This window comes from Mobula hypostoma (genome assembly GCF_963921235.1).
Source record: "Mobula hypostoma chromosome 13 unlocalized genomic scaffold, sMobHyp1.1 SUPER_13_unloc_2, whole genome shotgun sequence".
NCBI classification, from domain to species: Eukaryota; Metazoa; Chordata; class Chondrichthyes; order Myliobatiformes; family Myliobatidae; genus Mobula; species Mobula hypostoma.
The window spans coordinates 262984-275625 of NW_026948146.1; the positions used below are offsets into that span (position 1 = coordinate 262984).

Here is a 12642-nt window from a genome sequence, read left to right on the forward strand (position 1 = left end):
CACTGATATATGACTCCTGAAATGTCCTCTCATGCAATCCTCATGACTTAACTTGATGCAAAATGACAGATCTCACTGTATGCCTTAATGTACATGTGACAAATACACTCCATATCCACTTTATTAGGTTGCTCCTGTACCCTAATAGAGTAGTCATTGAGTAGACGCTCATGGTCTTCTGCTCCTGCAGCCCATCCACTTCAAGATTCAATTCAGCGATACTCTTCTCATACCACTGTTGCAACATGTGGTTATTTGAGTTACTGTCCCTTTCCCGCCAGCTTCAACAGGTCCAGCTATTTTTCTCTGATCTCTCTCATTAAGAAGGCACATTCTCCCACAGAACTACTGCTCACTGGATGTTTTTTTGTTTCTCACATCATTCTCTGTAAACTTTAGAGACTGCTGTGCATGAAAATCCAGATCAGCAGTTTCAGAGATACTCAAACTTCCCCATCTGGCACCAACAATCATACCATGTTCAAAGTCACTTAGATCACATTTCTTTCCCACACTGATGTTTGGTTTGAACAATAACTGAACCTCTTGACCATGTCTGCATGCTTTTATGCATTGAGTTGCTGCCACATGGTTGGTTGGTTAGATATTTGTATTGATGAGCAGGTGTATAGGTATACCTAATAAAATGGCCAGTGAGTGTATATTATGCACTTTGTCATTGTTTTCCCCATAGTTACATTTTTGAATAATCTGTGTAGCTGTCAAAGTCGTATTTATTGTCATATCTGAAGTACATGTGTGAAAAGGGGCAGTGAAAACCTTACTTGTAATAACATCATAAGCTCAAAGCTTCAGATCAGCAGCATTCATTAGAAAATAAAATTATATGCAATGTATTGAAGAAAGAACATAGTTACAAAATAACAAGTTCAATTTCAGTGCAAAATGAGTTATGCAAAACAAAGTTGTTCACTGTATCTTTTCACATGTGACATAATAAACCAATTATTAATAAGTGGAAAGAAACTGAAGCTCTCAGTGTAAACACATATGGTAACACAGACAACATCCAAGGTCAGGGAGCATCACAGTAAAATAGAGGTTAGTATGACACAATTACAGCTTATGCCATGTATGTTTGGAGTTCAAACCCATTCATAAAGAGTTCTTCCCATCAGCGTGTTGGTTTCCTCTGGGTGCTCCGATTTCTACCCACAGTCCAAAGATGTACTAATTAGTAGGTTAATTGGTCACTGTAAATTGTGCTATGATTAAGCTAGAGTTAAATAGGTGGGCTGTGAGAGGTCACGGCTCAGTGGGCCAGAAGGACCTATTCCGCACTGTATCTCCAAATGAAATAAAAAATAGACTATTGCAAATCCACAGTCTTCAGCATGAAACCATACCAGGAATTAGAAACCATAGAAAAACTACAGCATAGAAACAGGCCTTTTGGCCCTTCTTGGCTATGCCAAACCATTTTCTGCCTAGTCCCACTGACCTGCACATGGACCATATCCCTCCATACACCTCCCATCCATGTACCTGTCCAATTTATTCTTAAATGTTAAAAAAGAACCCGCATTTATCACCTCGTCTGGCAGCTCATTCCATACTCCCAGCACTCTGTGTGTGAAGAAGCCCCCACTAATGTTCCCTTTAAACTTTTCCCCCCTCACCCTTAACCCATGTCTTCTGGTTTTTTTCTCCCCTTGCCTCAGTGGAAAAAGCCTGCTTGCATTCACTCTATCTATACTCATCATAATTTTATATACCTCTATCAAATCTCTCCTCATTCTTCTACGCTCCAGGGAATAAAGTCCTAACCTATTCAACCTTTCTCTGTAACTGAGTTTCTCAAGTCCCGGCAACATCCTTGTAAACCTTCTCTGCACTCTTTCAACCTTATTTATATCCTTCCTGTAATTTGGTGACCAAAACTGAACACAATACTCCAGATTCGGCCTCACCAATGCCTTATACAACCTCATCATAACATTCCAGCTCTTATACTCAATACTTTGATTAATAAAGGCCAATGTACCAAAAGCTCTCTTTACGACCCTATCTACCTGTGACACCACTTTTAGGGAATTTTGTATCTGTATTCCCAGATCCCTGTGTTCTACTGCACTCCTCAGTGCCTTACCATTAACCCTGTATGTTCTACCTTGGTTTGTCCTTCCAACGTGCAATACCTCACACTTGTCTGTATTAAACTCCATCTGCCATTTTTCCAGCTGGTCCAAGTCCCTCTGCAGGCTCTGAAAACCTTCCTCACTGTCCACTACACCTCCAATCTTTGTATCATCAGCAAATCTGCTGATCCAATTTACCACATTATCATCCAGATCATTGATATAAATGACAAATAACAATGGACCCAGCACTGATCCCTGTGGCACACCACTAGTCACAGGCCTCCACTCGGAGAAGCAATTCTCTACTACCACTCTTTGGCTTCTTCCATTGAGCCAATGTCTAATCCAATTTACCACCTCTCCATGTATACCTAGCGACTGAATTTTCCTAACTAACCTCCCATGCGGGACCTTGTCAAAGGCCTTACTGAAGTCCATGTAGACAATATCCACTGCCTTCCCTTCACTTCTGTAAACTTTCTTTAAACATGCGCCCTCTCCCACCATCCCTCCAAAACTTGTCAATACTCACAGATTTGGTTCCTGGCCAACATCAGGATCTTTTGGGATTGTACCACACTGTCCAACAGGCGACATAGCTTGTAAAAGTAGGACTTCAACCATGAGCTAGACTTGATCTTCTGCATGTGGCTACCCCCAAGCATAAAGCCTTGATGATGAGGAAAACAAAGAGGACACATCAGTCAGAGATATTGTAAGGTAAGGGGAGAGTGGGATGCAGTGTAGTGAAGGGGAAGAAGACCAGAGGGGGCTCAGATGGGGCGTGCAAATAGAGAGTGAGGAACTGGAGAGGCCGGCATAAGTGGTTGAGAGTTAGGAAGATAGGGGTGAGCTACAGAAATCAGGGGAAATTTGTTAAGGTATGGGAAGGGCAATGAGTAAGATAGAACACCAGAGCACAGTGTGGACCTTTTGGCCCACAATATTATGTGAATTAGTTAACCTGCTCTAAGATCAATTTAACCCTTCCCTCCTACACTGCACTCCATTTTTCATCCACGTGCTTATATAAGAGTTTCTTAAAAGTACCTAATGTATCTGCTTCTACCTCCACCTGTGGGGTGGTTACATGCATCTACCAATCTCTGTAAAAAAAAACCTTACTTATCTTTTATACCTCCCCAAGCACCTTAAAATTACTCCACTTGCTAACCCCGTTTCCGCCCTGGGAAAAAGTCTCTGGGTATCTACTCAATCTATGTCTGTTATGATCTTGTAAACGTCTATCAAGTCACCTCTATTATAGTTCCCTCTATTAATATCCTTGGTAACCACCACTCTGTTTGAAAAACAACTTGCCCCGCACATCTCCTTTGAATTTACTCTTTCTCATTTGAAATGCATGTCCTAAAGTCCATTATCCAGTCTGAGTATACAACTCCATTCTGGAACTATTATCAGCAGTGTTCTTTGGCCCACAAGACACTCTTTCTTTGGCAGGTGTCCCTCGTGCAGTAAATGCTTATCTAACACCAAGTCTGTGCTGTTGGAATCTCACCTGAACCACATCTGTCTTACAGCAATGTTCTTGGAACCAGAATCAGTGTCATCCCAAAGTAGCTTCGGGGCGCTTGTCAAAGGCTACAAATCAAATGCTGATAATTGAGGTGAGTATAGATGGGTCTGCATGGAGATAGTGGGCCAAAGAGCCTTTTTCCCTGCTGTAGGGTTCTATGAAACTTCATGGCCTGATAGATGTTTTAATTAGCTTCAGCATCTCATCTTGTTCAGTAGCTATCAGTTAGTGCAATACTCTACATTGGGTATCAACTTTTACAACTGTCTGTGAGGACGTTCTCCCTATGACTTTGTGTGCTTCCTCCATGTGCTCCAGTTTCCTCCTACATTTCAAAAACAGACAGGTTATGGTTAGTACAATGTGGGCCTGCCATGTTGGTACTGGAAGCACGGCCACTCTTGCACGCTGTCCCCGGCACAGTCCTCGGACTGTGTTTATTACTGATGCAAATGATGTATCTCACCTTATGTTTCAGAGAAATTGTGACACATAAAGCTGATCATAAGTCTCTCCTCCCTCCCTTAAACCCATACCCTCTAGCTCTTGATTCACCAACACTAGGAGAAAGACTGAGGAGGACCGCCCCATCTGCCAATGGAGTAGTAGTATTTTTCTGCTGCTCTTAGTTTTCTTTCTTTCCCCCTAGTTTAAGCTTTGAATTTAAAATTTTTACTTGTTGATTCTTGAGGGGGATCAATATGTCTATGTCTACAAGAAGTGGGAAGAATTTACCTGAACCCAGTGATAAAGGTAATGGGAAAGGAAAGGTGCAAAAGGAAAGATCTGATGAAATGCCATCGTGGGCTGAAGATATCGTTCGGACACTGAATTCAATTAAGGATCAGAATGGATCAATTAAAGACCAACTGGAAAAGAACAGTAATGAAATGAAGTCATTTCTGGGAAAACTTAAAGACCTGGAAACTCAAGTTATTTCACACGAAGAGGAATTGAAGATAACTAAGCAAAAGTTGTCTGAAGCTACAACTCGTTTGGAAAGATATCAAAATAAAATTATAGACCTGGAAACTAGGTCTCGACGAAGGAATATAAGAATTGTTGGGCTGCAGGAAGGAGCTGAAGATGGAGATCTAACGGCTTACTTTGGTAAGCTTTTCCACACTTTATTTCCTACCATTCTATCAAAGCCGCCTGCTATAGAAAGGGCACACAGGGCGTTTATCTCGAAATCGAAGGATTCTAGTAAACCAAGATCTGTTCTGGTTTGCTTTCATCACTTTAAAATTAAAGATCAAATAATGCAACAGGCAAGAAAACAGAGAGTTTTTAGATTTATGGAATCTGAGCTCCACTTCTACGAAGATTATCCAAGAGAGATAATGGAACAAAGATCAAAATTTGCCCTGGTAATGAAACAAGCATATGATAAAAATCTTTTCCCGTCTCTGAGGTACCTGACAAGAATTAAAATTTTCCCTGCTAATTCTCCTCCTCATACTTTTTTTGATCCAAAAGCTGCACTGGATTTTGTTCAGGCTTTACCTGCCACTGTCACTGACACTGCTGTTGAATGATCCATCTGAAAGACTGTTTGGCTATTTGTATATTATTCGCATTTTGAAAAGAAGATTTATGAAGGTCACTTGTATATTTCATCGAGAGACTAATTAAACAAAACGGAGTGTTGTTCTTTATTGCATATTACTGGTTTTCCTGTGAAAAGATTTATGGTTTAAGTATCTCTGTTCAAATGATCTCTGGACATTCTATGACTGAGGGAAGAAGATAAGGCGATTTGTTCCTTTAATTTAATACTTGGTAGCTAATTGGTAGTTTTTTCCTACTAATGGGGCTTTTTATATTTTTTTTCTGTTTTATTATAACATTTTATAATTGAATTTAAAGCTTTTTTAGGGAATTAATATTAAACTTAAATATGGCGCTGGTTTTTCTCTCTAAGAGATAATATTATTTTGGTCCTTTCTTGTTTATTAGTCGATGGAATGAAAATACCTTTTTTTGCTGAGACTTTATTGTCTTTTTCACAAGGTCACTCTACTTTTTTACTAACTGGGGGGAGGGAAAGAAAACACAGACAGAACAGCCAGCAGCTTTGAATTCTATCATAGATCGCTTGCCTCTTTCGGGTTTCCAGGTGTGGGTGGGTGGGTTCAGAGTTAGGAGTTTTTTTCCCATTGGGTGGTTCCGGAGCATGCGTGTTTTTTATTTGGTTGTATTCTTCATCACCGCCATCTTTGATCATCCTGTATTGGTATGTGCTCTGTGCATGTATAAAGTAGAATGAAATTATAGTATGCTGTTCAAACGGATTAATATAATAAGTTGGAATGTACGTGGTTGGAATCATCCTATTAAATGAAAGAAGACTTTTAAAATTATTAACCAATTCCAACCTGATATAATTTTTGCTCAAGAGACACTTATCAGGGCAGGAGATCAAAAGAGATTTTTTAGATGGAATGGTTTGCAATTCCACTCTACTTCTCAGAGTAAAACAAAGGGCGTGTCTATTTTCATTAAACCTAATATATTTATTCAAGAGGATATTGAATCAGATTCTAATAGTAGACTTTTAATTGTTAAAGGAACAATCTGTAACAGAAAAGTTGTTTTGGTTAGTTTGTATGGTCCTAACTTAGATGATCCTTCTTTTTTTAAAAAGGTATTTGCTTTACTGCCTGACTTAAATGAATATATGCTCATAATGGGTGGGGATTTTAATTGTTGTTTAAATCCTATGATTGATAAGAGCTCAACCAATCAGCAACTTCCAAATCGATCCGCGTCATTTATTAATTCCTCTTAGATTGATTTTGGGTTGATTGATTTGTGGAGGTATCTTCATCCCGATAATAGAGAATATTCTTTCCTCTCACATGTTTATAAAAAATATTCGAGGATCGATTATATTATAATCGATCCCCGCTTCTTGCCTAGTGTTAAAACTTGCGAATATGACGCTATTGCTATATCTGATCATGCGCCTCTGAGTTTGTCTTTTGTATTTGATGTCATTCTTGCCCGCCCACCTTGGCGCATGTCTCTAACATTATTGCAAAACTCTGACTTTGTCACTTTCATTGAAACCCAGATAAAATATTTTTTTCTTTTTAATGATACAGGGGGTATGTTTAAATTAGTTATATGGGATACATTTAAAGCATTTTTACGTGGTCAGATTATTTCTTATTCAGTTAAACTTAAAAAACGAACTAAAGCAGAATTTCAAAACAAATTAAAGATTTAGATAATATTTATGCAATTTCCTCCAATACTGATTTACTTAAACAAAGGGTGGAACTTCAATCACAATATAACCTGTTATTAACTCATCCCATTGAAGGTTATTTGCCTAAGTTAAAGAGCCAATTTTATATGTCTGGAGATAAAAATAATAAACTGCTTGCATCTCAATTAAAAATGCCTGCAGCCAAAAGGCAAATCATGAAAATTCGTAGGAAAGATGGTACCTTAGGTCAGGAATATGAAGAAATTAATAAGATTTTTCAAGATTTTTATGCTGAGCTATATAAATCTCAATGTCCGTTGGATTCCTCTAAAATGAGTGCTTTTTTACGAAAGATTGTTTTTCCTAAAATCTCGGTTGAGGATCAAAAAACTCTCGATGCTCAAATTACTGAAGCCGAAATTCATAAAGCTATTTTTTCAATGCAATCTGGTAAGTCCCCAGGATTTGATGGCTATCCAGTAGAATTTTATAAAAAATTTGAAAAGTTGTTCTCTCCGTATATGTTGGAAATATTTAAGGATTCTTTTGTGAAAGGTGACTTACCCTCTACTTTTTATGAGGCCTCTATTGCTTTATTCTTAAAAAAGATAAAGATCCTACTGACTGTGTTTCATATAGACCTATTTCATTGCTGAATGTTGACGCTAAGATTTTGTCAAAGGTAATGGCAAATCGGTTGGAGAATATTTTGGGTAAAATTATTTGTAAGGATCAAACAGGCTTTATAAAGGGTCGCTATTCCTTTTCAAATGTTCGAAGACTATTTAACATTATATATTCATCCTCTTCTAAAATTCCACAATGTGTTGTATCTTTGGATGCTGAAAAAGCGTTCGACCGAGTCGAATGGAAATATTTATTCGATGTTTTAGAGAAATTTGGCTTTGGTGTTACTTTTAATAATTGGATTTAAATGATATATAAAGCCCCTATTGCTACTGTTGTCACTAACAATCGTAGGTCTGCTTTTTTTCAGCTTTCACGGGGGACAAGGCAAGGCTGTCCATTAAGTCCTTTGTTGTTTAATTTAATATTAGAACCCCTTGCTATTGCTCTTCGTGAGGCTAAAAATATCCATGGGATCTTTGTGAATGAGACCATGCATAAGGTCTCTCTTTATGCTGATGATTTATTGGTTTATATATCTAACCCTGACGAACCCATTCCTGCCTTGCTAAAATTATTTAATGAATTTGGAAGTTTTTCAGAATATAAAATAAATTTTAGTAAAAGTGAATTGTTTCCTCTAAATGATTCTGTCTCTATATATGATAATACTCCTTTTAAAGTTTCAGACTCTTTTAGATATTTAGGTATTATAATTACTAAATAATATAAGGATCTTTATAAAGCTAATTTTGTTCCCTTAGTAGACTCTATGAAGTACTTATTCAATAGATGGAGTCTACTTACATTTTCACTTGTTGGTCATATTCATATAGTTAAAATGATGATTTTACTGAAATTTTTATATTTATTTCAGAATATTCCTGTTTTTTTGACTAGGAAGTTTTTTGATCGGATTGATTCTATTATTTTATCTTTTATTTGGAATAATAAAAGACCAAGAATTAGTAAATGTCATTTACAAAAATTGAAGAAGGATGGAGATCTTGCTTTGCCTAATTTTAGAATGTATTATTGGGCTGTTAATGTGCAATATATGTTTTTTTGGTTATACTGGGTTGATAAGAGTGATCGGCCAATTTGGATAGACCTGGAACTGAAAGTTGTAAAACAGTTTTATTTAACCTCGTTATTGGGAGCTCCTTTACCTATGCAATTAGGTAAAGTTGTTAATTTAAACCTATATCCTGTAATTAAGTATTCTTTACAAATTTGGCTCCAGTTCCGCAATTTTTTTAATCTTAAAAAATTTAAACCTTGTAGTTTAATTTACCGAAATTACTTTTTTAAGCCTTCTTTGAGGGATCCAATTTTTTTACTTTGGAAAAATAAAGGTATTAATTCTTTTTTGGATTTATTTAAAGAAGATAGATTGATGTCCTTTGAACAATTGATTGATAAATATTCTCTTTCATACTCACACTTTCTGCAATACCTTCAAGTTAGATATTTTTTACAAAAGTATTTAAGTAATTTCCCTTACATATTGGAGGCTGACCTGTTAGATACTATTATGAGTATGAATCCTTTGATTAAGGGTTCTACTGGAAGAATTTATAATTTATTATTACAATGGGATAAGCGTCCTTTATCTAAAATTAAACAGGATTGGGAAAAGGAACTTAACTTGACTTTTATGACGGAGGATTGGATGCGGATATTGAAGCTGGTTAACTCTTCTTCAATTTGTGCTAGCCATTCATTGATTCAATTTAAAATTGTACATCGTTATCATTTGACAAAGGAGAGACTTTCTAAAATCTTTCCTATTGTTGATAGTCATTGTGATAGATGTAACACTGAGATAGCTACACTAATATATGTTTTGGTCGTTCTATATTGGAACAGTTCTGGAAGTCGGTTTTCTCAATAATTTCTAAAGCACTTAGAATTAATCTACAACCTAATAAATTAACTGTGCTTTTTGGAATAGTTCCTCAAAATATTCATTATATTTCTGTGTCTGACCAACATGTTATTGCATTTGTTACATTGATAGCTAGGAGGGCCATTTTGTTGAAGTGGAAGGATACATCAGCTCCCACTTTGTCACAATGGTTCTCTCAAGTGATGCTATGTCTTAGTTTGGAGAAAATTAGAAGTCGAACCTTTGAACCTTTATTTGATTTTGAGAAAAGATGGGGCTCATTTGCTCGTTATTATCATTTGAGTTAATTGATATAATTTTTCCACGATCTAATTGTAAATTTTTTTAGTATATTTTCTTTTCTTGCTGGCGGTTTGATGTTTATTTTTTGAAGCTTTTTGTATGACGCATGACTCCGGGGTTGTACACCTAATGGGTTCTCTTTTTTTCCCTCTCACTTTTCTGCTCTGTAGGTTTTTTTTGTTATCACAAAATTTTGTTTTCAATCTTTAAAATGATGGGTTTTTTTGAGGCATTGTAAGTGTTGTTACTTCGATGTACTCATGTTATTTTTCCTATATATACAATAAACAGATTTGAAAAGAAAAGAAAGAAAAAGACTGAGTACATTCACCCTATCTGTGCCCACCATAACATTACACACCTCTATAAAATCACCCTCAGTATCCATGAATAAAGCCCTCGGCTGACCAAATTTCAAGATCTAAGATGCAGAAGTACAGCTTATACTTACATCTGTCTTCACCGTGATTCAGAACTCTTGGTTGAACTCTAATGTTTTGTACTCATCGTTGGACTTATTGCTGGAAATATTCACATCTGTACTGTTTACTTTGTCTCCTTTCTGTGAACAAGCAATTTCATTGTTTCGGTCACATAAACGAGGATGCAAACTGTACATAGTCAACCCCAAGCATTTTCCCTTCACTGATATCAGTGGGGGAACGAGATGAGATAGTGCCAGCTTAACATTATTCAAGAAAAAAAAAGACTTCCTTCATTTCTCACATATACATTGAAACATATAGTGAAATGCACCATTTTTGTGTCAGTGCAAGGACAGACTGAGGGCCAACATAGAATATCCGTGGTTTACTAATCTCAACTGGTACATCATTGGAGTGTGGAAGGAAATCTCAGCATCTGGGGGAAATCCAGACAGTCATGGGTAAAATGTACCAACTTCTTACGGAGAACAGCAGAACTGAACACTGGTCGGTTACTGCTAAAACTGCTAATCTAACGTGCCGTACCCGTGGTAATGGGCAACTGAGTAATTTTTGCTGATCGGAGACAGCCAGTAATTAAAGGATCTGTCAGCTATGAAGTGTCAGAGAGCCATGCAACACAGAAACAGGCCCTTCAGCCCACCATCTCAATGCTGAGCCATCAGTACTAGCCCCAGTTATCAGCATTTGACCTGCAGCCTTCTACAACCTGCATATTCTAGTGACCCAAAGGCTTTGAAACACAGACCCTTTTATTCTAGCTTCTGCACCCTTCCTTTCCAGTCCTGATGAAAGGTCTCAGCCCGAAACATTATCTCCTTAACCCCTTCCATTGATGATGGCTGACCTGCTGAGTACCTTCAGCATTTTGTCTGTTCTGCTTTGAAGCATTTTGATGGTTGCATTGTAAACGAACACAACTGGTTCACACTCAGTGTCTCAGCAAACAAGAAAATGAAGTCAATTCAATACATAGTAGCATTCCTTGAGTATGCTCTGTTGTTCCATCATGTCTGATTTATTATCTTTCTCAACCCCATTCTCCTGCCTTCTCCTCATAACCATACTAGTCAAGAACCTATCAACCTTTATTTCAAATATACTCAATGACCTCACCAGCCATTGGTGGCAATGTATTCCACAGATTCACCACCCTCTGGCTAAAGAAATACCTCCTCATCTGTGTTTTAAAGGCACATCCCAGGGCCATCAAATGCTTTTCATGTTAATCCTTTCGATTATTCGACTGAACCTCCTCTGCATGCTCCCAATATCAGTATATCCTTTCTCAGCTAAGGGTCCCAAAGCTGCTCACAATACTCCAACTGCAGTCTGCCAATGCCTTGTATACCCTCAGCATTACATCTACAATTTTATATTCTAGTCTTCTTCAAATGAATGCTAACATTGCATTTCTCTCCCTTACCACTGACTGAATCTGCAAGTTACCCTTTAGGGTAGGGGTTGCCAACCGGTCGATCTTTCAGACTTTCCCAGTAGATCCCAAAGAAAAATCAAAAATAAATACACAAATACCATTGTAATGTGAGCATTATAAAAGTAAGTAATACTAATTAGGATAATGGTAATATAGCAATATTTTCGCTGAAAAGCTGTTTGTAAAGAGAGATTGTTTCTGGGTTGCGGGGGTTTAGTTCCATTCTTCCTGCCTGGTGCGCATGTGTGTATTTCCCCCGCCATGCACCGCGTTTTCAGCGTAGCCTGTGTTGCATCAACGTGACTAATCAGATTAGATAAGAGTACTGACTGTCGCAAACATCAATATACGGCAGTGGTCCCCAACCTCCGGGCCGTGAAGCATGCAGGGGTGCAGCGGTAGTCAGGCTGCACACAGCACATCTTTAAGAAAAAAAGCCGAAATAAACAAGCTAATTAATTAGGTGAATGTCGGTTCAGATCAGAGGCGACACAATCTGCACTCGCTCATGATATCCTGATAGCGCGGCAGAGGCTCCACGAAAGAAGGCGAAAACATACAAATTCCATCCAGAATGGGAAGAGGAATTTCTATTTACCTTGGTGAAAGACAAGCGTGTGTATGTATGTTGTGCCACCAAACACAAGCACTGACTAAAAGAGGGAATCTGGAGCGGCACCACAACACCAACCACCAGGAATTTAAAGACACCTACCCCCCAAAGAGCGCAATTCGTGCCTGGAAAGTTGAGCTGAAATCGGGGTTGAAGGCCCAGCAATCGTTTTTCACAAAACATGCTGCCAAAATAAGGCTGCTATTGAAGCATCATTTCGTGTAAGTCACCTTTTGGCTGAACACGAAGCCTTTTACAGATGGCGATTTATTCAAGGAAGCAATGGTCATTACCGCAGAGACTGTTTTTAATGACTTTAAAAACAAAAACGGCATCACAACCGCATTACATAATATACTGCTTGGCCCTGCAAGTGACAAGGAGGGCAGAGTCACCGTCAGAGGATGTGAATATTTTTCACTACAGCTTGATGAATCCCTGGATGTAATGCAAACAGCTCAGCTTGTTGTATTT

General features: G+C 37.9%; 1 long non-coding RNA gene across 4 annotated transcripts in view; it reads right to left on the bottom strand.

Moving 5' to 3' along the window:
* LOC134341288 (uncharacterized) overlaps window positions 1–12642 on the bottom strand; it is a 31396-nt gene that overhangs the window by 7900 nt on the left and 10854 nt on the right. For all 4 annotated transcript variants that reach the window (XR_010016748.1, XR_010016745.1, XR_010016746.1 and 1 more), the window contains exons 5-6: window positions 10123–10233; window positions 2635–2772 (exon numbers count right to left, since the gene is read on the bottom strand). This is a non-coding gene — a long non-coding RNA (uncharacterized LOC134341288). The remainder of the gene's footprint in view (window positions 1–2634; window positions 2773–10122; window positions 10234–12642) is intronic.